We start from the raw sequence: 27,784 nt of genomic DNA on the forward strand, positions 1-27,784 counted from the left end.
CCCAAATGTCACTTTTGCAGAGAGGCCTCCCCAACCCCTGCAACTAAAGTTGCACCGTATCTCCCCCAGTCACCTGCATCACAATATCCGGTTACAGCTTCTTCATAACACTTAATCAGTACTTGAAGTTCAAGTTTGTGCTCATTTCCTTTTTATATGTGACGCTAGAACGTAAACTCCTTGGGGGCACTGTTACTGTCTGTGTTCTTCACAGCTGATTTTTCTAGCGCTTAGCACATTGTAGGCTTGAAAATACATACATGATAAATGTTCATTTAAATTGGCTCTTTCCTTATTTTACAAGTAGGTTGAGAGAAGGTAGGGAGAGGCATGAAAACTGTCTTCCCTTTGATATGGGACATAAAGTGTTTGACTGATAGAAGCAGGTAGAGATTTCAGAAGGGTAATGAATCATTCCAGACTCTCTTCAAATGGTTTTTTTTAAAAAGAAATCAATAGTTGACAGTTTTGTTGTTTCAATTATAATGAACACTTCTTAAAAAGTAATTTTATGGGACAAAGAATTTGATTTTTTACCCATTTAGATAGCATTGGCTTTAAAAACACCAATGTCACATTTGTTACACTTCTGGCCTAATATTGATTTCCCTTAATCCATTGTTTTGTTTTTGTTTTCTTCTGTCTCTTTAGAGGGTCTGCTATATCTGGCCCTGACAACACAGGATCAGTTTAGGAAAGGACAAATGTCAATGCTTTCTGTCACCGTGTCCTTTCATTATAGCCTTAAGTGAGTCATTCTCATGTCCCATGTCCACACTTCTCTGTTTCCCATCATAAAGTATTGGTGTTTTGAAAGAATTTAATTCATGTTTCAATACCCATGCTTCTATCTCTCTTTTCCATTGGCAAAGTCTATGTTTAATTCTTTTGCAAGAATTAAATAGGCATAATTTTCTTGTATGTGTTTTTTGTTCTCTACATTTGAACAAAAAGTTGTATTCAAGGTATATCCTGGCTGCAAAATTTATTTTCTGATTCAACTTTTTAATGTTTTCTTAAAATGCTGTTCTAACACTTTTTCATTAGTTTATTTTTATTGGTTCACATATACTACTCCTTCACAGTATTGCTGTGAACTAGATGTGAATTTATAAAGGTGATGCAAAGAGTAATTAAACAAGGAACTGCTGACAGATGAAAGTACTGCAAATTATTTTTCCTTAGAGAAATGCACGAATGTACACAGCAACACAGATTTTGGAAGCCAGACAAGACTGCTGGACATGCTGAACTAGCTCTTGTCCATTCCAAAAATGGAAAGCAACATGTGTGATTCATTCCTGAGACATTTTAGAAAGCCAAATGTGTTTCCATGTGCTATAGCATGTCAGTAACTTCATGAGGGCTTTTGACTTGCTTTTTGGGGAAAATTTTTATGTTTACAAGTGTGGCTAAAGAGCCAAAATGGACATCAACATGCTACAGCAACTGGTCAGGTACACACCTGTAGGGCCCTTGCACCTGGCCTAACAAAGGGCTTTTAAAACCAGGAGCTCTAAGAAATTAAACATTGATGACCTGGCTAGTGTGGCTCAGTGGATTGAGTGCTGGCCTGCAAACCAAAAGGTCACTGGTTCAATTCCCAGTCAGGGCACATGCTTGGCTTTTGGGGCCATTTCCCTGGTTAAGGGTGTGCGAGAGGCAACCCATCGATGTAGCTCTCACACACTGATGTTTTCCTTAATTTCTCCCTCCCTTCCACTCTCTCTAATAGTAAATAAATAAGATCTTAAAAAAAAGAAATTAAACATTGCTGAAACCTCTTTTAATCTGCACCTTATCTGAAATCTTGACTAGAGAGCTTACGTTCAGAGTTGCCTACATTTGGTCAACCACGTGTGAGAAAGGAAGGAACACAATATCACTCTGAATGTGTGACCATGATTGTTCTCTCTTGTTGAGCAGCAGTTGGGGGCTGGGAATTTCCCTGGTCTATTTTCTCTCTTTCAAGCAGATCTAGATGTAAACTATTTCTAGGCTAAATATTGATTTAATTAATTCTTGTAAATCTCCAAAGAAGATTCCACAGCTTGCTTTAGGATGCAGCAATTCTCACTCAATCCCACCAAATGTAACCTTCATTTTCTCAGGCTGTGCTTTGGGGTTTTTGAGTATGTAGATAATAAGATCCATGGTATTTGGCTCTAAGTTCCCATTCTGTGGGGGGGGGTTTTTTTGTTGTTTTTTTTTTTTGTAAGGACACCTGACTTTCTACGTTTCTCTCATTCTCATGGGCCCCAAGTAGTCTCATGGGCACTGAGAACTTTCTTCTTGCCCTGCAGGGTCAGCCTCCTGCTGGGGCTCCAGCAGAGACTTCAGCAGTCTCTCCTAGTCCTGTGGGGGCTCTGCTCAGAATTGGTGGGGCTCCTACCCCTTCCTTCTGGTGATTAATACAGCATTTTAGCTGTAAACTAGGCTTCAAGCTAATGCAATTTAAACCTTTTTATTGTCAGTTGCACTAGTCTTTTTGTTAAGGACTTTAAAACGAGTTTCTTCAGAGAGGAGGCCAGAGAAGCTTTCATTGGTGTCATAATAAGTAATTCCTCACAGGCAGATAGCCGCATCTCTTAGTCTCCTACCTTTGGATGAATTCCCTGCCTTCCCTGGCAGCCCCATCTTCCTCTCCCTGCCCAACCCCTCCACCCCCACCCCCACCAAATTGTTAGAAAAAGTTTCTTTCTTCTTTTGTGGTTTAGGAAGTAAAATCATGGTATTCTAGGGGATTGACCAGTCCCAAATTCTTGTTATTTTTTCCAAGAGGCTTTGAGGCTTTGAGACCCTCATACAAATAATATCCTCTTACTCTGATATCTTACAAAGCATCACTTTCCAAAGCAAACGTATAGTTTATTCATCTTTCTTTCCCCCAGTTTGACCAAGATGAGACTATACAATGTCTTTAACACCTTCCCAAGCTTGGTGGAATTCCCAGGGAGCAGCAAGTTACATGCCTCTGCCTTACTCTACACAGTGGTGTGGCCTCAGCCTCCTCTTTCTACTAAGTCTCAATTTCCTACAGTCCTTCTACCCTCAACCAACTCCTACACACACACACACATGCACACACACACACACACACACACAGTTTGAGGCCCTTAGGTATAAATTATTTAACAAAGATGGAAAAATGTGTGCAACATAGGCAACACTTTCAAGTCAACATTTAGGACTTTTTCCTTATTGCCAATTAATTGCACACAAAACAGGATTTTAGATTTACCACCACCATAATCCAAGCCCCCATCACCTCTTGCCTGGACACCTGAAACAATTTCCATACTTCTACTCTTCCCTACCTTTAACGCTGTCCACACAATATCCATTGTTCTTTTAAAATGATGTCATATCACTTCCTTGTTTAAATTCTTTAGATGGCTGCCCATTTGACATAAAACAGAATCCAAACTGCATACTCTGGCCTCCAAGATCCTGATCAGCCCCTCTCCAAACTCATCTTGTGCTCTCTTCCCTCACTGACTCTGCCTGAGTGATACCAGTCCTCTGTCAGTTGCTAGGACCTAAAAATCTATATCCTGATTAGGACCTTTGTACTTGCTGTTCCACTGCCTGGAAAGGCTGTACTGGTTCAGTCCATAGCTGGATCCTTCTCGTTCTTCAGGTTTCAGATTAAATGTCACATTCCCAGATGGACCTTTCCTGATGACTCTGTCATAATAATGATAATATTTACATCACTACTACTTTTACAGTAATAGTAATAGTAGCATAACTAATAAGAACAGATAAGAAGAATAGTAGGTCACCCCTATTATTCTCTATCATTGAACTTTATTTCCTTCAAAACTTAGGTGTATTCTATTTGGTTGTTTGTTATCTGTCTCCTCATCTTGGATGGTAGCTTCTCAACAGTACCAGCATTGTTTGTCGTGTTCACTGTTGGGTCTTCGTATCCTGGTACAGTGGCTGGCATATACACTAGGCAATTAGTAAATGCTTACTGAAGAAATAAAGTTTTAAGGTTAGAAAGTGAGTTAGGAGTCAGTTAATCTTATCCCTTACTCCAATCCATGGCTTCATTTTCAGCCTTCTCTAATACAGAGGTTATTTAAATAGTGGTGTTTGTGCTGGTGGACAAAAAAAAAAAAGATGGGGGGAAGGAGCTGTTCCCTTTTCCTAATTGGTTTTGCCTTATTTGTTCTGACATCAGCTTTGCTTCTTACCACAAAGCAAGTAGTCATATGAGTCATTTATTCTTAGATGAGCAGTTAATCATGTGGCTGCCCTTTTGCTGGGGGTGGGGGCAGGAGCGCATTCTAGTTGAGTTGATTCTTGATTAATGTTCACCTATTTGTTCATGGAATCCTAAAGATTTTATCTGTTAACACCTAATTAGCCCTAATGAAGTATTTTCCAAACCATGGGCTTTGACTCATTAGTGAGTAGTGAAATATATTTATTATATCACAATCAGCATTTGAAAAAATAAATCAGAAAATGTGAGTGTATTCCACATTGTAAAGGTAAGTACTATCTAGTGAAACTTTTGTTTCAGTCATCAGTCACTGTACATATGTGTGTGTACTGTGTCTCCATGTCACATATATTTCTTATTGTGGAAAAGAACAACAACTAAAAGTCTGGAAGCCACTGTGTAAATGTACATGGAATGTCTTATAGTGAACGGAGGCCATCTGATGGTCCTAGGACGGCATTTGGGTTGACCTCCTGGAACCTCTTTAGCCAGAGCTCTGAGGCTCTTCGGGATTGAGGTGGATGAGAGTAATAATTCTGCCATACTTAAAAAAAATTCCTCACCAGAGGATATGTTTACTGATTTCAGAGAGAGAGGGAGGGAAAGAGAAACATCAATGTGAGAGAGAGACATTAATTGGCTGCCTACCATACATGCCCAGACTGGGGACTGACCCACAGCCGTCTTTGTGTGGGGGGCATTGCTCTAAACAACTGAGGCACCCACCCGGCCAGGGCTCTGCCATACTTCTTAATGAAAGCACTATCCACCTTGTTGCCTGCAAACACTTCGAAAATTTTCTAATGTAAGTATGGGGGACACATCAGCTATTTGAAATAATCTACAAATACATCATTATTTTATTAGTTATCTGTTACTTTTCTTCTCTATTCCTATATTAAAATAGCTTTGGCCCAACAGATTAGAGCCAAAATGGCCAGGAGTCTGGTAAGAGTTGGCGTGGAGGGGAAATGAGTGAAGAGGTCCAAAATTCAGGCTCCAAAAGAACATTGTGGGTTTTCCTTTTTGTGCCAATTTTCTTCTCATGGCTTCTCCTTTTACGATGAAATAGAAAGTAAGATCATCCACTGTCAATGAGGGCAGGAGGAGGTTCTGAAGGTTTGAGGGGAGGAGAGGGCACGAAGTAGTGGGACCATGAATGGATGAAGGAAATGCAGCATGAGTGTGGGCAGCCAAGGGATGTGTATTGAAAAGTAGGTCAGCTGGGGGATGCAGGCATGCAGTAGTCAGAGAGTTAATTTTACCACAGATGAAAGGAAAGTTCTGCTTAGGGCGAGTAAACAGCATAAGAAATATTTGAGTGCTTGGAATTGAGTGATATGTAAATATACATTAAAAATGTTTTAGAAATAAGAAGCAATTCATTTGGCTTCATTGTGTACCCAGAAAACTGAGAAATAATCTGGCATTCTCCTCTTGCAAGTGAAATGTGTAACACACCACACTGAGATAAAGAGGCTTAATGTCAGCTGCTCCCCTGGGTCTTCTTACTCTAGGGTGCAGAATCCCTTCCACAAGAGTCATTTAGGTGTGTCTGACTCGTCCTCCTCTGCTCTAGTATCACAACACCAGGAAGGCTTTTTATAATAACAACGACTGGAAATAGCTGGAAAAAGGCTGAGTCCCCCTTATGGAGTGACCACTATAAAAAGTTCACTAGATAATTTCAGCAAAATTCCAGAATATACTAGCAAACCATAATTAATATTCAGTGGAGGGGTTTATATTTCTCCTCAATGAATAGCCAGTATAGCTCGGGACTTATTTCTGGTCTAGTCTAATAGGATGTCTTCTTTTCTTGCATTAATCAAATCCAGATTCCGTTAATCCTCTTTTGTGTAATCAATTGTTTTTATCTCAAGATGTTTCACCTTAAGATGTGTATCTTGTTGAATCTGAATCTTTATAAACATCTACAAAACTGCTTCTTCTATAGTTTGTGTTCATTTGCAATAACTTTTTCTTTCATTTGACATATTTTCATGAAATGCCTGTTACATGACCAGCACCATGCTTGGCCCTAGTGATGCAAAGCAAACCAGATAAAAATAGTCCCTGCTCTTCCAGAGCTTACTCTCTTTAATAAGCAGTCACAATGGATTGCAGTAAATGCTTAAAAAAGATAAGGCGAACTATAGGTACAGTTGTCAGATTAAATGCAGAATACTCAGTTAAATTTGGATTTCAGATAAGTTTTAATGTACTTGTATAAGTAGGTCCCATGCTATCTGCAATCCTGTGGAAATTTAGAGCAGGAGCTTTTAACCTAGTATAAGGAGATTAGAAAAGGCTTCCTGGAAGAAGAGACATTTAAAATGAAACCAAAATGTTTGTGTGTCAAATTCTTATCAGTGGTGTTGCTAAGTAGGATTCAATTCTTTCTGCAAAATGCCTTCTGCCAGTTCTTGGATGTGGCCACTATTTTTTGCAAAGTGTTCTTCCCACAGCAAGAAGAGGTAAATGTCTTTTAAACTATTTATGTAAAAAGAACGACTTTCAAATTGGAGTCTAGCTTGAAAATTCTTTGTCCTCATTGAAAATTCTTTGACAGAAAATGGCTGTCATATAACTTGTACTAAATCTCTTTCTAGGTTACAATGACTTCCTGGGTTACAGTTTTACCTCTTGTCTCCATACCCATTTAGGCCACACAACCCATTTACTGGTGATACAATTTTCTTTCTTTTTTTTTTAAAGATTTTATTTATTTATTTTTAGAGAGGGAAGGGAAGGAGTGAGAGAGACGGGGAGGGAGAGAGGGAGAGAGAGAGAAGCATCAATATGCGGTTGTTGGGGGTCATGGCCTGCAACCTAGACATGTGCCCTGACTGGGAATCGAACCTGTGATGCCTGGTTTGCAGCCTGCGCTCAATCCACTGAGCTACGCTAGCCAGGGCCTGGTGATATAATTTTCAAAATGAATTATGTATATTATCCAAATCCATGACTTTTTGGATTTTTTAAAAAAGGACTTTTTCTTCAATATGCCAGAAATGCTATCCCAGTCTTTCCTCTGCCTGAGTCTCTTCTTTCTCTGTCTTTCTTCCAGTGCTATTTTTGACTAATGCACAATGTAAGAATACCAGATGTTTCTGGGGAAAACAACAAACAAACCCTTACTACTTCTCTATAAGTGGTACTAAAAATACCAGAATATACTTCTGAATTTTTTAGTGAATAGATTATTTTAATCAGCCTATTTACAAGCATTTAAGCTTGTTACCACCAGTCCCGGCTGGTGTGGCTCAGTGGATTAAGTGCCAGCCTGCAAACCAAAGGCTCCAAGGTTGGATTCTCAGTCAGGGCACATGCCTGGGTTGCAAGACAAGTCCCCAGTGAGGGGGGCGCTTGAAAAACAACCACACATTGGTGTTTCTCTCCCTTTCCTCCTTCCCTTCCCCTCTGTCTAAAAATAAATAAATTTTAAAAATCATTAAACTAGTTATCATCAAATGAGTTGGGCAAGATGTTTAAGTGGTAATATCAATCCTTTTGACCAAACTTGTAACTGTCACTTGTAGAGAAAGATAACTGCTTATTTTTCTAGGTAACTAAGTCACAGACAAAAAACAAAAACACAAAAGAATACCCCCCAAAACAATACCCCTTTCCACTTTCTTTTAGTCTGACCTCCAACAAGGTCAAGAGACATCTCAACAAAGTATGTGTATAACTGCAGACAATCACATGCCTGGCTGCCCTCAGCTCATATGCCTTCTCCAAGGGAGGAGAGTCATTCCTGCCAGCAGCCGTAAGATCTATCTGTACAGCACTATCCATGTGTAGAGGACACATTCTGGAACACCCTTTAAAAATATGTTTATTAATTTTAGAGAGAGAGGAAGGGGGAGGGAGAGAGAAAAATTGATGAGAGAGAGAAATATCAGTTGATTGCCTCCCGTAAACACCCGACTGGGGATTGAACCCAAAACCTAGGTATGTGCCCTGACTGGAGATGGAATCCACAACATTTTGGCATACAGGATGACGCTCCAACCAACTAAACCACACCAGCCAGGGAACGTTCTGGAACATCCTGACAGCTTACAACAAGCCCTTTAACCAGTTCTTCACCTGTGGTAGAATTATGTACATCGCCCAGCCCTTGGCCACAGTGATTGGACTGGAAAAATCCCATTGACTCAAACTGTGCCAATTCCCTTCCAGGGAATTTGGAATGAGGATAAGAGGGAAAGAATAAGTCTTTCCATGTGCCTGGATCTGTAAAACTAAATTTGGGAACTATGACTGCTGTCTGCCTTCTGCCATGTGGCTTGAATAACTGAGAAAGCCAGACGCTGAGGAAAACAATGAAGTGAGAAATACAAGGGGGGACCCCCCCCAAAATGGAATTTATTTATCAAGAATTGTGTATTTATTTGTACATGTTTAAACTTCAGACACCTTCAAAATATTCTCCTTTTGTTTTCTTAGTAGAGCTAAGAATCATGAAGGTTTTGTTTCCACAATCACTTTTATTTTTTTAATGTTTTTTTTTGTTTATGCTACTACTATTGTTCCATTTTTCCCTCTTTGCCCCCTCCATCCAGCCCACTCCCACTTTCATACTCAATCCTCACACCACTGTCCATGTCCATGGGTCCCTCATGTATTTTCTTAGACTGATCCCTTCACTTACTTTCAAACAGTCTCAACCTCCCCCCTCCTCTTATGGCTGTCTGTCAGTCTATTCCATGATTCCATGCCTCTGGTTCTATTTTGCTCATTAGTTTATTTTGTTCATTATATTTCTCTTATAATTGAGATATATGATATTTGTCATATAAGTCTGTCACGGACAGACTTATTTCACTTAGCATAATAGTCTCCAGTTCCATCCATGCTGTCACAAATGGCAGGAATTCTTTCTTTTTTTTTCTGCTGCATAGTATTCCATTATGTACATGTGCCACAGTTTTTTTTTATTCACTAATCCACTGATGGACACTTAGTCTGTTTCCAAATCTTGGCTATTGTGAATAGCACTGCTATAATATAATGGTGCATAAATTCTTTTGAATTGGTGTTTTGAGATTCTTAGAGTATATTCCCAGCAGTGGAATAGCTGAGTCAAAAGGCAATTCTTTTATTAATTTTTGAAGACACTCCATACTGTTTTCCTCAGTGGCTGCACCAGTCTGCATTCCCACCAACAGTGCACTAGGGTGCCCTTTTCTCCACATCTTCATCAGCACTTGTTTTGAGATTTATTAATGATAGCCATTTTGGCAGGTGTGAGGTAATATCTCATTGTGGCTTTAATTTGCATCTCTCTGATGGATAGTGATGTTGAGCATCTTTTCACATGTGTATGGACCATATGTATGTCCTCCTTGGAGAAGTGTCCATTCAGGTCTTTTGTCCATTTTTTTAATTGGATTGTTTGTCTTTCTGGTGTTGAGTCTTAAGAGTTCTTTATATATTTTGGAGATTAAACTCTTGTCTGATGTATAATTGGCAAATATGTTCTCCCATACAATTGGTTCCTTTTTTGTTTTGATGTTGGTTTCTTTAGCTGTGCAGAAGCTTTTTAATTTGATGTAGCCCCATTTTTTTCCTTGCCCTAGAAGATATATTGACAAAAATATTGCTATGCGAGATACCTGAAATTTTACTGCCTATGTTTTCCTCTAGAATTTTATGGTATCGTGACTTATATTTACCATATTTTTTGGACCATATGATGCACCTAGGTTTTAGAGGAGGAAAATAGGAAAAAAAATTTTGAAGCAAAAAATTTTAAAGCAAAGGTAAAATATTTAATAACATAAATAACATAATATTTCACCAATGTAAACGTAAAGCTACATTCAGACTCTAAGATGCACCCCTATTCCCCTCAAGATTTGGGGGGTGTGTGTCTTATAGTCCAAAAATACAGGTAAATCCTTTATCCATGTTGAGTTTATTCTGGTGTAAGGTATAAGTTGGTGGTCTAGTTTCATTTTTTTTTTTTTGCATGTACCAGTCCACTTCTCCCTACACCATTTATTGAAGAAACTGTCTTTATCCGTCATATGCTCATCCCCCCTTTGTCAAATATTAATTGACCATAAAGACAAGAGTTTATTTCTAGGCTCTCTGTTCTGTTTCATTGATCTATGTGTGTGTTCTTATGCCAGTACCAGACTGTTTGATTCCAGTGGACTTGCAATATAGTTTGGTGTCAGGTATCGTGATTCCTCCAACTTTGTTCTACTTTCTCAAGACTGCCGAGGCTATTCCGAGTCTTTTTTTGGTTCCATATAAATTTTTGGAATATTTGTTCTAGATGTGTGAAGTATGCCATTGATATTTTAATAGGAATTGCATTGAATCTGTAGATTGCTTTGGATAGTATGGACATTTTAATGAGGTAAATTCTTCCATTCCATGAACAGAGTATGTGCTTCCATTTATTTTTATCTTCCTCAGTTTCTTTCTACAATGATCTATAGTTTTCCAACTATAGGTCTTTTCCCTCCTTCTTTAAGTTTATTCTAGGTAATTTTTTTTGTTGCTATAATAAATGGGTTTTTTTCTTAGTTTCTCTTTCTGATAGTTCATCATTGGTGTACAAAAAATGCCATCAAGTTTTGAATATTGACTTTGTATCCCACTATTTTGCCTAATTCATTTATTAGGTCGAGTAGTTTTTTGGTGGAGCCAGTAGGGCTTTCCAATGTACACTATCTTGTTGCCTGTAAATAATGGCAGTTTTACTTCCTCCTTTCCAGTTTGGATGCCCTTTATTTCTTCTTCTTGTTTGATCACTGTGGCTAGGCCTCCAGTTCTGTGTTGAATAAGAGTGGTGAAAGTGGACACCTTTGTCTCGTTCCTAATCTTAAGGGAAATGCTTTTAGTTGTTGCCCATTGGGCATGATGTTAGTAATAGGTCTTTCAACGTGGCCTTTATTATGTTGAGGAATGCTCCCTCTACCCCCACTTTGCTTAATGTTTTTATCATAAATGAGTGCTGGATCTCATCAAATGCTTTTTCTGCATATATTGGTATGATCGTGTAATTTTTGTCTTTCATTTTGTTTATGTGATGCATCACACTTATTGATTTGCAAATATTATATCATCCTTGCATCCCTGGAATAACTCCCACTTGATCATGGTGTAGATCTTTTATATGTATTGTTGGATCTGGTTTGCTAGTATTTTGTTGAGGATTTTAGTATCTATGTTCATTAGAGATATTGGCCTGTATTTCTTTCTTGTGTCTTTATCTGGTTTGGGGATAATACTGGCCTTGTAAAATGAGTTTGGGAGTCTTTCTTGTTCTTGAATTTTTTTGGAATAGTTTGAGAAAGATAGTTGTTAGTTCTTCTTTGAATGTTTAGTAAAATTTACCTATGAAGCCCTTTGGACTTTTGCATACCAGTAGTTGGTTTTTTTTGTTGTTGTTGTTCATTTGTTTTTTTTGTGGGTTGTTTTTTTTTTACTGTTTCAATTTTGCTACTTGTTATCAGTCTATTCAGATTTTCTGCATCTTCTAGTTTCAGTTTTAGAAGAGTGTATGTTTCTAGAAATTTATCCATTTCACCCAGGTTGTCCAATTTCTTCGCATATAGTTGTTCATAGTAATTTTCTATAGTCCTTTGTACTTCTTATTACTTCTCTTTCATTTCTGATTTTATTTATTTGGTTCCTCTCATTTTTCTTGATAAGTCTAGTTAAGGGTTTGTCAATTTTATTGGTCTTTTCAAAGAACCAGCTCCTAGATTCATTGATCCTTTTGTGTTTTTTTAGTCTCTATATTATTTACTTCTGCTCTGATCTTGATTATTTCCTTCCTTCTACTCCCTCTGGGCTTTGTTTGTTGTTGTTCCTCTAGTTATGTAGATACAGGGTTAGGTCATATATTTGAAAATTTTCTTTTTTAGGTAGGTCTGTATTGCTATCAACTTCCCTCTCAGGACTGCCTTTGTTGTGTCTTAGAGTTTTTGGAATGCTATGTGTTCATTCTCATTTGTTTCCAGGCACTTTTTGATTTCTTCCTTGATCTCATTGTTAACCCACTCATTGTTTAATAACATGCTATTCAGCCTCCATGTATTTGAATGTTTTTGAGTTTTTTTCTTGAGGTTGATTACTGGTTTCAAGCTATTGTGATCCAAGAAGATGCTTGATATGATTTTCTTGAATTTGTTAAAGCTTATTTTGTGTCCTGCCATGGGGTCCATTTTGAAAATGATCCATGTGCATTTGAGAAAAATGTATATTTTGCTTCTTGCAGATGAAATGTTCTGTAAATATCAATTAAGTCCATTTGATGTAGTGTGTTAATGCCACTGTGTCCTTGTTGAATTTTTGTCTGGAAGATCGGTCCATTGTTGACATCGAGGTATTAAAATCCCCTGCAATGACTGTATTGCTGTTGGTCTCTTTTTTAAAGTTCTCCAAGATTTTCTTTATATATTTAGGTGCTCCTATACTAGGTGCATATATGTTTACAATGGTTATATCCTCTTGTTGGTTTGCCACCTTAAATATTAGGCAGTGACCTTCTTTACCTCTTGTTATGGCCTTTGTTTTGAAGTCTATTTTGTATGATGTAAGTCTTGCTACTCCGGCTTTTTTTTTTTTAATGTTTATTTGCATGGAATACTTTTTTCCATCCCTTCACTTTTAGCCTGTGTAAATCTTTTGTTGAGGTAGGTTTCTTGTAGGCAGCATATTTGTGGGCTGTGTTTTCTTATCCATTCCCCTGCCTTATGCCTTTTGATGGGAACCATTAATCTATTTACATTTAAGGTTATTATTGATAGGTACTTATTCATTGTCATTTTTTTCTTTGTACCTGTGTTCCTCTCTCTCTCTCTCTATTTCTTCTTCTTAACACAGTCCCTTTAGCATCTCTTGCAATGCAGGTTTGGTGGAAATGTATTTCTTTAGCTTTTTAATTTGGGAAGCTCTTTATTTTGCCTTCCATTTTGAATGAGAGCCTTGCTTGATAGAATATTCTTATTTGCAGGTCCTTGCTTTTCATTACTTGGAATATTTCATGTCAATCCGTTCTGGCTTGTTTCTGTTGAGAAATCAGCTGATAGCCTTATTGAACCTCTTTTGTAGGTAAAAGCTGTTTTCTCTTGCTGCCTTTAAGATTCTTTCTTTGTCTTTAAATTTTGCCATTTTAATTGTGATGTGCCTTGATGTGGGCCTCTTTGGGTTCATCTTGATAGGACTCTGTGCTCCTGAACTTGTATGACTCTCTCCCTCAACAAATTAGGGAAGTTTTCTATCATTATTTCTTCAAACAGGTTCCTTCTCTTCTCTTTATGGTATCCCTATGATGGAAATACTGTTATGTTAAAGCTTCCTTAAACTACCTTCATTCTTCTTGAGTCTTTTTTCTTTTTGTTGCTTTGACTGGGTGTTTTTTTCTACCAGCAAGTCTTCCAACTTGCCATTTGACCTTCTGCTTGTCTAGCCTGTTTTTTATTCCTTCTAGTGTATTCTTCAAGTACTACATTCTTCATTTTCAACTGGTTTCTTATTCAAGGTTTCTATGTCTTTTTTCATGCTTATGTAGTTCCCACCAAGTTCCTTATAGTTCTCATTGAGTTCCTTGAACATCCTTATAACCATTACTTTGAACTCTATGTCTGATAAATTGCTTGCCTGGATTTTATTTAGCTCTTTTTCTGGAGATTTCACCTTTTCTTTCATTTAGGGATTCTTTCTTTGTTTCCCCATTTTAGTTGTCTTTTTGTGCTTGTTTTTATGTATTAGATACATCTGCTTTGACTCTCTGTCTTGTGGAGTGGCCTTATGTGTTAGGAGTCCAGGGGGACCCTGTGGTGCAGACTCCTCAATCTCCTGATGTGTATGTTCTAGAAATGTCCTTCGTTTGGGTTATGTGGACTCTCCTGATGTATTTGGGTCTTGATTATTATTGGCCCATTTGTTGGTGGGAACTCCCTTGGTTTGGCTGACCAAGAGGCTCAGTGCCCACCATGTCTTGTATACTGTTGTATAGGTGCTGGCAAAACAAAGCAAAACAACCCCAGAACAAGCAACAACCTTCCCACACAACAGCAATATCACTGACAAGAAAGTAAAGAATAATAAAAGCAGGAAGAGAAATGGAATAATAGAGAAAGGGGAAAAGGAAAAGGAATATGAGAAGACCAAAGGAAAGAAAAGTGATTATAAGGTGATAAAGGGGAAGAGAACAAACACTAGTAATGAATTGAAAGATGTAAATGGGGAAAAGGAACACAGAAAAAGTAACAAAAATAATAAAAGGAGAGAAGGGAATAACAACATAATCAAAGATAAGAATAAAATATGAGATATGAAAGAAAAATGAGAGCACCAAAAATAAAAAAGAAAAAATAGATAAAAATAATAAAAAGGCTGTGAAAAAATAAATAATAGCAAATATAATGAAAAAAGAACCAAGTGGATTTGTCTCAGCAGAATTTAGTGTTTGCCTGCTAGTTTTTCCCTTTGGCTACCACTCTGATGTCTGAATCTGGTGTAAGCCAATGTCAGGTGCTGTCTCTGTCTGGCCCTCAGCAGCCTTTTCAATGCTACAAGTGATCCACACTTTGTGGCTCAATCCTCTGGGCATAGCTGCCCCCAGAGTGGGCCAAGTGGCTCTGCAAAGCTGGCTTTTATCAGCACTGGGTCTATGGTCTTGTTAGCAAAGCAAGTCACCACAGGATCCACCTCTGCCTGTCTCTGCTTGCTGGCCTGCTGTCAATCAGACTAGTTGCTGACCCAACTATTTCTAAGAGGGCTTTTGGCAGAAATGGGGGCTGTGATTCCTAGATTTCCAGTGGCAGGTGCCTTTCAGACTTCAGGGAAGATGTTGGGTGTGTTTCCCCTCCCCCAAGCCACTAGTCTGAGTCTGTCCAGGATTATTTTCTTATACTCAGCAGAGCAGGGCCCCTAGTAGGCCTCCAGAGCCCAGATTTTTGGTTTGCTGGATGCTGGGAGGGTATGTCTGTGGTTCTCCCATGAGGGAGAAGCACCAGTCTGTTTCCCAGAAAAGTGTATGGATTGGCTGCATCCTACAGCCAGTCTGTGACAAGTCCTGAGTCTGTTTATGTTGGTGTCTCCTCAACAAGGGTTAAGGTGCAGCATGGGAGAAAAGGAAAAAAAAAACAACACAAAATACCAAGACAGAGCGAAACTGAAAAAGTTTCTGTGCAGGGTGGAATGAACAGGATTTCAGAGGGTGTAGTGAGTGTGATTTCAGAGGGTGGTGGGAGCAGTATCCCACAGGTAAGGTAATTGATTTTTCCCTGAAAGGGGCTAGCTCTTTTCAAGAACGATGGCTGCTGTGGAGTCCAGGCATATCTTGGCCCTAAAAATCCTACAGTTGCTCCCGCATCTCTCTCCCCAGAGGCTGGCTCCCACTCGTGCCTCTCCTTGCACAACTCCAGTCAGTGCCACCCTCCCTTTGCTGGGGCCCAAGGTAAGTAATCACAGACACAAACCTGTGTTTTGCCCCTTTAAGGAAAAAGAAAGATTGCGGGGTTTTCTCCAGCAGTTTTTATCTCTCCTCAGCACAGAGAGCCCTTGCAGCCTTTCACTGGTGGATAACGCATTGTGGGCTGATCTCGGCACTGGCTCTCTGTGCTTGGGAGCATGGTCTGTTGTTCTGGCTTTATCCTTCCCAAGGGGTAGCTCCCACAGCCATGCTGCCACCTTGGACAACTGTCCCACCACCCCTGTCCATCACCCTGCCACCTCTGCCTGCTGCCTGTGTGTGGGAGTTGGCCCCTTTAAAATGTCCCTGCTCTTCCTACCAGTCCATCAGTATTTTGGCTAAAAGTCTTTTTCCAGTAGCCTTTGGCTTAACTCAGATGATTGTTCTCCTCTTTAATTTTATTTCCAGTCTGGTTCTGGGAGGTGGTATGCAATATATTCTCCCACTGTGCCACCATCTTGTCAGTCCCAAAGTACTCTCTATTTGATGCAATACACCTACTAAGATATTTTTTCCACTGCTCAGAACAGTTTTTTGAACTTGCCTATTTTGATGCTGTTTAGTGTTTTTGCTATTTTTTGTTTCACCTCTTCCACATTGACAAAATGTTTCCCTTTGAGGACATTTTTCATCTGGAAAAACAAAAAGAAGTTGCTCAGGGGGGTATTGGGTGAATAGGGAGGGTGGGGCACAGGGGTCATGCTGTTTCATCAAAAACTGCTGGACAATCAACACAGTATGGGCAGGTGCACTCATAAATCACCCATTATGAAATGGGCAAATTTTGTTGAGTTTACAAAAAATTCACTGAAACCAAACTCAGCCTCTCATGATAATGCCAGCTAGTACACTGATACAGATGGGTTCCTAGAACACTCACTAATGGGGGAAGCCTGTGTTACAAGGGGCTCACCCTCCAGAAGATAATTCTTGTTTTATGGGGGTTCCCACCCACCTTGTAGTGATTTCTCTGAATTCTGTTAACCTTCTTATTCCAATTCTAGTTATTCTGATGCCTGGTTAATTACATCCCTGCCCTTGGCTCAGTGAAACACCCCTACTTCCTTACAATTTCCCCTCTTCTACTTAAAATAGTTCAAGATTGTGTCTTCTACTTGTAAACAAACATCCTGATGAATGCTTAGTGTTAGGCATTCTGTCTCCACAAACCTGTCCTGTGAGACAGTTGTTCCTCCAGAGTCACCCTATGGTGTGCACACTGCACTTTCCTTAGCAATGTGCTCCACTCAGCAATCCTGCTGGGCAAATCAGATGAGAAAAATGCATGAAGCAGAGTGGGAAGAACTAGACAGAACTGAATTACAATCTAACCACATCATTTATTTGCTGTTTGACCTTAAACAAGTTCCTTAAGCTCTCTGAACCTCCATTTATTAATAAATTAACACCTGCTTTGCAGGGTTGATTAAATAAAATCAAGCATGTAAAAATTCTAGAGCAGGGTGAGGCACAGAGTAGGCACTCAAAGTCTGATGGCCACAGATAAAGCATGGAATGGTGACCTATAAATATTATGGTTCTTGGCCTAGTCGCTGTGGTGATATTGTCCCTCTGTACTCAGGGACACATAAAACATTCCTCCATAGTAAACAATGAGGTAGTTAGATGGTTTTCAGTTTTCTACTATTAACATTACTCTACAATGAGCATTCCTACAACCAAATCTTCATGCACATACTTATTTTTTTAGGATAAATTTCTCTAAAGCCAAACCCCAGGTATGTTGCCCTGGCTCTTAATGCATATTGCCAAAATTCTTCCCCCCAAAACTAAACCAAATCACACCTATGCCTCACGTATGCCTGCATGTCATTTGTCCCAAATGCCTTTGTTCTATAATAACTGAGTTTTAACTGAGTACATGGCTTCCCAGGCTATCCATGTTACCAGCTTCCCTTGCCATCAAGTGCAACCATGAAACTAAGTTCTAACCATTGTGCCATGAGATTTGCAGCTACAACATCATTTATTTAAAAGGAAACTGCTGGCCCTCGAGTGCCTCTCTTTCTCTTTCCCCATTGGCTGGAATTCAAACCCAATTAGGACATGTAAGTGAGAACAATACCCTAGGAGACAGTAGAGCAAAAACACTGAAGGACTTTGGGACCCTGAACAACTTCATGGAGCATACACGCACACCCTCAGTAGACGAGCACTCACCTTCAACCTGTTAGAGAAGTGATTCTATGCTACAGAATCTCAGCCTATATCTTTCTTACCAGTTTCATTGAAAAATAATTGATGCCCTGGCTGGTGTGGCTCAGTGGATTGAGTGCCACCTTGAGAACTAAAAGGTCACTGGTGTGATTCCCAATGAGGGCACATGCCTGGGTTGTGGGCCAGGTCCCCAGTAGGGGGTGCGTGAGAGGCAACTGATTGATGTTTCTTTCTCTCCTTCCCTTTCCCTCTCTCTAAAAATAAATAAATAAACTCTTAGAAATTGTTCTAAAAAGGAAATAATTGGCATACATCACTATATAAGTTTAAAGTGTATAGCACAATGATTTGATTTACATGCATTGTGAAGTGATTGCCACAATAGGTTTAGTTAACATTCATCTCATATAGATACAATTTTAAAAAAGAACAATTTGTTTTTATGATGAGAATTCCTAAGATCTATTCTCTTAACAACTTTCCTCTATATCATGCAACAGTGTAAGTTATAGTCATCATGTTGTATATTACATCCTTAGTAATTATTTATCTCATAACTAGAAGTTTGTACCTTTTGACCATCTTCCTCCAATTACCTCTTCCCTGCCTCTGACAATCACAAATCTGATATCTTTTTCTATGATTTGGTAGGGGGTTTTGTTGGTTTTGGTTTGGTTCGTTTGGATTCCATATATAAGTAAAATCATATGGTATTTGTCTTTGGCTTATTTCACTTAGCATAATATCTTCAAGGTTGTTGCAAATGGTAGGATTTCCTTGTTTTTTTTTTATGGCTGAATAATATTCTGTTGTATGTATATATGCATATATACTCATATATGTGCCAAAACCTCTGCTCAAGACTTGATGCATGAGCAGGCACATTATCATGATCAAGGTGCCAGTCACCAGATGCCCATAGCTGCAGCCTTCTGGATCATCTGAATAGTTTCTGCAGAGGAATGTTCAAGCTTAATGCAAAATTTCATGCAGATTTGTTGCTCTACTCACTCAGTCCTTTTGAAAGTGATGGCCACATGCTTACTCAGTGGCGTCTACTGCCCCCACTGACTAGTACAGTGAAGTCATCATAATTCATGCATGCTCATTCCAGTCCACTCTCCTCTGTATTATGTACTTTTTGGCCCAACACTTTTTTCCTAACTAAGGCAGGGACAGCAGGTGACAAAAGGAAGTGAGTTGATTAGTCTGTGCCAAACATAATCACCCAGGGCTATTCATTCTTCAGGGGCTACAGCCAGAGTTCTTCTACATCGATGACACTCAAACCATTCTGATTATATTAACAATGGCTGGACTTTTTCCAGACAGACCTTGTATATTACACTGATGCACTATCATAGTACATTAGTGTTGATTACATGTGAGAGCTTCAGTATTATATATGGATGATTCTAGAAATAAAGTGAATATTAAGAGGATTCATGCAAACTATTCCTAAATAGATATATAACATTTTCTTTGCTATTGCTCTGTAATCAACATCTCCTTTGTTCCCCTTCTCTCAAGGATTACAGTTCTGTTATCTACTGTCTAATGTCTGAAAACAGTTGCTTCATTTATTTCATCCAGTTTTTTTGTTTATTATGGGAAGGTAAATGCATTATTCTGTCATGGCCAAACCAGAAGTCTCTATGAAACTTTGAATCCTATTTTTCTTCCTTAATGCCATATGCTAAGGATTGTCTTACATTAAATAAACTTCCAGGGAACAACACAACCCTAAAACCTGGTTAATACAACTGGCCTTTCTTCAGCTATAGGTCATTAATCCTTCACCATGGAGGTAACCACAATTCTGTTTTTCCTCTCTATTTTGCTACCATTAACTCCCTCTGCATTTCCTCTGTATTATGTACTGCAAAGCTTCTCTTTTTTCATAACTTTGATCTACTGAAGGCTTATAGTGGTCTCTATGAATCCTTTCAGCTTCAATTTCAGCTCCTACTATCAACTACTAAATCACCCTCTGTATCCCATGTTGGAACTAAAAAAAAACCTGATTGCTACCGTGGCCCTCTCTGGGAGGAACTTTTTGGCCCAACGCTTTTTTCCTAACTAAGGCAGGGAGAGCAGGTGACAAAAGGAAGTGAGTTGATTAATCTGCGTTGAACATGATCACCCAGGGCTACTCATTCTTCAGGGGCTACAGCCAGAGTTCTTCTAGGGAGCAGCGGATCTGGCAATCACTGAAATTGGCTTGATAACAGAGGTTTATTTACAAATCTAATTCTCCTTCTAAATGTGAGCTTTTGAGAGTAGGAGGCATGTTTTAAGTATTATTTAATGCTTAATGCCCCGCACATTGCTAGGGACAGGTAAGTTCTCAATACATTTTACTGAATGAATGAATGAATTGATGAATGGCTATCTTGGCTTCTCCACTAGACTGTAGGATCCTTTGCTTGGCCCCAGAGCTTAACATAGATGCTTAAAAGTAACAGATTACGCCTGGCTGGCGTAGCTCAGTGGATTGAGTGCGGGCTGCGAACCAAAGCATTGCAGGTTCAATTCCCAGTCAGGGCACATGCCTGGGTTGCAGGCCATGACCCCCAGCAACTGCACATTGATCTTTCTCTCCCTCTCTCTCTTTCTCCCTTCCCTCCCTCTCTAAAATTAAATAATCTTAAAAAAAAAAACTAAAAAAAAGTAACAAGTTACAAGACTACCCTGGGGATTATTTTAAGAAATACTGTTTTAAAAAGTAAATGAAGTACTAATAGAAGTTTTTTCAATTTTTACTTTAATGATTTTAATTAGTATATGTATCTATTCTTAAATTGTACATAACAGTTCTGGAGTGACCTAAATAAGAATTTTCCTTCTTATGCATCTTAAAATACTGCCCAATTATAATTTTTAAAATACTAATTTAGATTGTTTTTCTTTAATTTCCCTGAATAATAGTTTACAGCAGTTCTCTGGGTAATGAAAATCACTTTGCACAGATAGTAGGTATGCACTTCAGTCGTTTTGACTTCCCTATGAGCTAGTGAGTCACTGACCTTGAGGCTGGAATGGGGTTGGTTTGTACCATCGAAAACTTAGTCATTCCCATGACAACACAGAGCCTCTTGCCTTCTATTTCTCCCCACATCTTTGTTAAAGGAGGAAATCATTATTTACTTCAGATTTGTTATTCTGATATGCTTTTAAGGACACAAATTCCTAACCTCAGCCATTATGTGTATAAAACACTGCTATAGTAACAACAAAAATAGTAGTTATAAATACCTTATGAAATGAAAAATGATCTGCCAATTCTATAGCATTTTAGGATTCAAAAACAACTTTCACCCTGGCTGGCGTGGCTCAGTGGATTGAGTCACACCAGTCCACTTTGATTCAGCCTGAGAACCAAAGGGTTGCTGGTTTGATTCCCAGTCAGGGCACATGCCTGGGTTGCAGGCCAGGTCCCCAGTAGGTGGCATGTGAGAGTCAACTACTCTTTGATGTTTTTCTCCCTCTCTTCCCCACTGTCTAAAAATAAATAAATAAAATCTTAAAAACAAATTTCCCTCAATTTTATGTCACAGTTATCACGAAGTTGGAATTAAAGCATATGTAACTATCTGACTAACCGATGATTCATATATATTTTGAAAAGGCAACCACTAAGTAACATTATATGTTTAATTTTTAAATAGTTTTACATGTCAAAAAATTAATTCCTGTTCATTGTAGTGATGTTAGAAAATAATATAAAACTGGGAGAAAAGAAGAACATTTAACAATCTGGTAATGTCCCTTCCCACAGTTAATTATGTTTTTCCAATACCTTTCCAGTAAGCATATATATATATATATATATGTGGGTGTAGGTGTATAGTGGTGGTGGGAAGTGGGGAGGGAGCAAGAGTGAGAGAGAAAGAAAAGACTCTCCCTCAGTACATTTTGCTCTGTATTCTGATTTTCCTTATTAACAATATATTATGAACATCTTTTCAAATATATTTACTGTGGTTGGTCATTTTTATTGGTTAAATATTGTCGGGTTTTTGTTGAATGAATCTACCATACTTAATTTAACCAGTCTCCTTTTGGGGGGACATTTTAATCTTTTCCCTTTTTCATCAATATCAAACATAAGGAAGATAGAGAGGGAGGTGAGCAAGGAAGGAAATTGCAGTAAACATCTTATGGCACATATCATTAATTATTTCCTTAGCATTATTTTGAAGTGGAATTGCTGGTTAAAAGGTATGTACTTTTCAGATATTTTGTCAAAGAGCAATGGAGAACAGATGTAGTATTCTAATACAGGTTATTATCTTTTAAAATAATTCTTACCAATTAGATAGGCAAAGGTAGTGTTTTAATAGTTTTAATTTGCATTTTAATTACTGACAAAAATGAAAAAAATTATTTTTGACCTTTTTTATTCCTTCTTTTTTGATTTACCTGCAGAAGTTCTTTGCCCATTTTTCTATTTAGCTATTTATCTTTTTCTAACTGATTTGTAAGACTTCCTATTCCTTTGTCCCTTTTTCCATTCCAGTTTGGCAACTGTCCTTCAACTTTTTGAAGATTTTTGTTTCCTTTCAATTTGGTACTTGCCATTTAATTTTTTGGTGATTTTTAAAATCACTTTTTAGTTTTTTATGCCTTTTAAAAATTATCCTTTTACTTTACATTTCATGCAATATAATTCCTACTCCCAAGATTATGTGAGTATTTCTCTACATTTTCTTGTAGTAATTTTATGGATTCAGTTTTACATTAAACTCTTTACCTACCAGGAATTTATTTTGGTACATGGTGTATTTTTTTTCTTCAAACAATTGGCCAGTGGTTCCTTCACTTACTTTATAATTTATACTTTTCCTTCCTGATCAGAAGTGCTATTTTTAAATCTATCTACTTGGGTCTAAATAATATTGAATTTTAATGTGAAAGTATAAAGCTGCCTGACAGATCTAACCATTTACTCTCTGAATCAGCAATTGTGTAGAAGATGAAGAGATGTCAGTTCAAATGCCAAAAGGATACTGAATGAATCTCAGGTTTTTTTAAATCAAAGTGTCATAAATATTTTATAACAATATCATTGCTAATAGATTGATGTTGTTAGATATTTTGATCTAAATTTTTATTGCTGTGTTTCTGGGCTGAATGACATATTTTATGATCATATTTTGCTCAGTAAGTCAATAAGATATTGTTACTATATTATTATGATATATGCATAAATGTATATATTGTTCAGAAGTTAAATATTATTTTTGAATTTGAAATCCTCAAAAATGTTATATACATGACTAACTTTTTACAATTAGCTATAGATCTTAAAGTTAAATGTATTGGTTCATGTTTTCCCAATACAGTCAACATAATTGCACCATAGAAATTGAAATAAACTTGTTATCCTTTAAATTGAAACTGCAAACACATAAAAAGGTATCTGTGTGAAAGATGGATTTATCTTTGTACTTATAGATGTCCCTTTAGCCTAAACAAAAAAAAATCACAAAAATAGGTATTTCTGATCTAAACAATAACCTTACCTTTAGTTTTAGTAAAGATGACAAGTTTGATGATGAACACTGTAAACTGAGATTTACTTGGGAACAATTTTTGTCAATCACTTTGCCTGTAATTTAGCCACAATTAAGCCATTTACCATTAGGTGCTGCTGAAAATACTATAATCGGTCAATTAATCCATGTACTATCTTATTATGGCAAATGCTGGTCTTACCCTGACAATTATTTAGGTCAAATTACAAAATAATGTGCATAAGGAAAATCTGCAGAATTTACATCACCCTAAGGACTGAAATATCTGTATGTTCATATATATACATATATACACATATATACATGTATATGTTCACTTTTCCTTCTCTACATACATTCTAAGATAACTTCAGAGATATTTTGGTAGCTTGATAAATATTAAAAATAATACTTGCTATCAAAAACCAAGGTTAAATCCTGTGAACTTTACTGAAAAAAAAAATTAAAAAGAGCTACCTAGTGATTACCAAGAAGATGGTCTGTGAACTGCTTGGGCAGAATCTCTAAAGCCTATTCTTTTCCCAATGCTTATTTATAGTGAAGAAAACAAGGCAGGTAGCAGAGGAATACAGCCTGAAAAAAGGCTTATGTTTCCCCACTGAGAGACAAATTTGATTTTATCTGTTGGTTCATATTACAAAGTGTGGCTGTTCTCCAAATCAGCACACGTGGATAATTTTCTTTCAATGTTTCTTCCCTTTAATCACACTTTTTACAGTATATTGAGAGTATCTACCATGTTACCTCCACAGGTCTCACACAGATCATTTCTCATTTCACCTACTAACTTTCTGTTCTATGACAAGAATCTCTTGATCAATTCCCTCTCCTTTTCTTGTAAAATCCAGACTTACATGCTAGGCTTAGGAAAACTGGGTGATAATCTTTTTCTTGGAAATTTTTCTGATTTCACTCCTGTTCCTTGTCTTGCTCCCTTTACTTTTGATTGTTCCAGGCTTGTTTTCTTTCCTGATCTGTCCTCTTCTGTTCACAGTCGTTGTTTTGTTCCCATATATCATCAGTCTTGGTATTCATAACCTAAGGCGAGAGAGGCAGATGAATGGACCACACGTTGCTATTTCTATTTTATGGCTCAGTGCAGGTCCTTTTTATTGAAAGATCCATGAGCACAGGAACTATGTCTATCTTATATGCCACCATACATACAGTGCCTACCACAGTGTGCCCACTAAGTTTTTATTGAGTTAATAATAGCCAACATCTTAGCTCAAACGGTTCCTCCATTGTATAGATAAAAACGCTGAAACAGATAAATTAAGTAACTTGTTCTTGGTCACAAGGCTAGTTAAAGTTGAAGAGCCAAAACCTGACTACGTCCTGGATATGGAAGGCCCAGCGCCCACATTCCGTCTCCACACTGAGAGTGCAGATGTCGTATAACATAACTCTGTACAGGGGTTGTTCCGGAGCCACACAGCACGGTTTTAAATCCTGTCACTTAAGATTTAATGTAAATTTGTTGTGCTTCAGTTTCATCATCTGTAAAGTAGAGACCATTTATTGAACAAATATTGATTGGTTCCCAGTCATTTCAACCTCAGAGTTGTACTCCAATCTGCTACATTCCCTTTGTTTAGTTTGACACAGTTCACACTGATGATCCCCAAGGGCTTAGATCTCAAGAAACGAAGGCTTAAATCACCCTAGTAGGCAAAGTCTTCAGTCAGCTATGATATTAGCTGCAAGCAAAGAAAGTTGGAATAGGTAGTCATATTTATCAGTTACAGCCTCATTTACAATAGCAAGAATGAGTAGTCTGTGCATATATTGTGAGAATAGCTGAACACTGAAAAATTACCCTATTCTTTCCCCCTTAAAATAAAAATGACAACTGTTGTCATTTCCTTCCTTTCTTTCTGTAGCAACCATTGCCATCTCTGGCTCCAAAACCTATTTACAGAGTATACTGGTAGTAATTACACTCATCACTTAGTCCTTGGATTTCAAGACCATGAGGAACCACATCTAGATGAGACTGTTCCAGACCTGAAAGAAGAATGGTCATTTCATATCCAGAGGTCAGGACTAAGAGAACAATAACCCAGAGATGTTCCACCAGTTGGATATACATTTGAGCTTAGAAAGAGGGCAAGCACAGGGGCTTCTGTACTAAAGGCTGGATCAAATAGGCTGGCAACATTTTTGTCATTGTACACATGAGGAAAGGCAACTAAATAATAAAACACAACAGATATCTCTTAGACCAGCCACATAGCTCACAGTGACACCTCCCTCCCCGCACAGGGACAGAATAGTCACAAACATCCACACATGTAACTTGCAGGATAGTCATGACTGACATCGGAGTAGAAATCTCACCCAAATGGCCAGACTTGCTCTCCTAGGAAACAGAAATTTTGAATCGAGATGCAAAGAGATGGGAGTTGTTTACAGCCCACCAAGAGGACAGTTTATGGATTTCTACTACTGAATTTCCTCGTTTAACAATTCCCAAAATTCTGTAAGATACCCCAATATCCTTCTGGAAAAGTCAGCTTAACTAGCTGGAGTTGCAATCACAAGAACCTTAACTACTACAGTTCCCTGAATAGTTTTCTCTCATGCAACTCTATCATATGTCCCTTTCCCATCACCAAAATATCGTAGTTCACCAAGAATGCCGTGTTCTGTCTCACTGAGTTTTTGCTGTTCCCTGCACAAAATTCCCTTTCCCTTCTCCCTGAAAAATTACTCAAGGATTACGTCCCCTTGGAAATCCACTGGGGGAAAAGGTGTTACCTCCTCTATAACACTTAAGATGGTCACTCCATACTTACCTGTTTTGATTTGGAAGGTCCTCCACTGTATCCATAGGGTCTGTCATGCCAGAAGCATGCACTTAAAACAATATTGCATTGTAGTTCCTGGTTTTCTTGTTTGTCTTTCCCATTAGATGGCAAGCTCCTCAATAGAGGAGGAAGCTTCCCATTTAACTTTATATCTCTAGTTCCTTGTTACAGTGTCTGGCACATAGGAGACTCATTAAGTAAATGGGTAAATGAATAAACATTTTCCACTTCATCACGAGAACATGCCCAGGCTGACCTGCTAGAAGAATCTGAGAGACCATGGGAAAGAACCAAGAACTTCTAGACCTGATACAAACAGCTGGTCCAGCCAAAAATAGGAGAGCCACTTACCCCACCCACACCTGACTCAGAAAATGAATGAGCCCAGCTAATTCCAAAAGAACTGCCCAACTGACAACAACTCTACTTGTAGGAAATAATAAGTGGTTATTGTTTTAAATCTACTGACCTCTGGGGTGTCTTGTTAGCAGAATTTTTGTGGCAATAAATATCTGGTACAATATCTGTGATTTTTATTTCACCTGGACTAAGGAACTTGAGAACTTTACTAGCTAAATCACATGTGGCAAACACAAAGCCTGTGGGCTGAATCCAGCATTCTACCTTGTTTTATCTGCCCGGCACCTTGTTTCTACCCGGCGGCAGCTCCAAGCTCCTTGCCCCTAGTTAAGGAGTAGTTACATTTATAAAGTCCTAAAATTGCATTCAGCCCTTTGAAGGCAACCAAAAAGCTAATGTGGCCCCCTGGTGAAAATGAGTTTGACACCCCTCCACTAAATAGATTTAAAATCCAACAACGGCTTTAACAAGTCCGACTGTGAATATTAATAGAGATATTTATAAATCAGTCAACATAAAATTTCTCACTACTTGCTAATGTTTTAAGATTAATATAATGTCCTGGCTGGTGTGGCTCAGTGGATTGAGTGCTGGCCCGCAAACTGAAAGGTCGCCAATTCAATTCCCGGCCAGGGCACATGTCTAGGTTGTGGGCCAGGTCCCCAGTTGGGGGCACATGAGAGACAACTGATCAATATATCTCTCGCACATTGATGTTTCTCTCCCTCTCTCTCCTTCCCCCTCTCTGAAAATAGATAAATAATTCTTTTAAAGATTAGTATAAGACATTTCAAAACCTAGATTATTTAAAAATTTACAAAAATCTCTAAGGAAAAATTAGAAGTAAAATAACTAGGGAGAGGCTTCTGGCTAATATGGAGGCATAGGTAGGTACACTTCACAAAACCAAAGGAGGGATAACAGCAAATTTAAAAACAAAAACAACCAGAACTGCCAGAAAATTGAACCGTATGGAAATCTGACAACCAAGGAGTTAAAGAAGAAACATTCGTTCAGACTGGTAGGAAGGTAGGAGTCAGGCAGCCTGGGTGGAGAGGATGTGTGGTGAGGAGGCAGCTGGCGAACCAGGTGGTCCCACATTTGCAGTGGATAAGAACCGGGAGGAACTATGGAAGAGCGAGGCAGACCAGACAACCCATTGTTCCAGCACTGAAAAAAAAAAGCCTCAGAATCTCTGGCTGTAAAAATCTGTGAG

The 27,784-nt window shown here is 38.3% G+C and overlaps 1 long non-coding RNA gene across 1 annotated transcript; it reads right to left on the minus strand.

Moving 5' to 3' along the window:
* Positions 1 to 21,927: 21,927 nt before the first annotated feature.
* LOC118500690 lies at positions 21,928 to 27,029 on the minus strand. The gene is made up of 2 exons (XR_004903266.1): positions 26,678 to 27,029; positions 21,928 to 25,405 (listed from the first exon to the last, which is right to left on the minus strand). It is a non-coding gene; the product is annotated as an uncharacterized LOC118500690 (long non-coding RNA).
* Between the last annotated feature and the right edge of the window lie 755 nt (positions 27,030 to 27,784).

This window comes from Phyllostomus discolor, chromosome 5 (genome assembly GCF_004126475.2).
Source record: "Phyllostomus discolor isolate MPI-MPIP mPhyDis1 chromosome 5, mPhyDis1.pri.v3, whole genome shotgun sequence".
NCBI lineage: Eukaryota > Metazoa > Chordata > Mammalia > Chiroptera > Phyllostomidae > Phyllostomus > Phyllostomus discolor.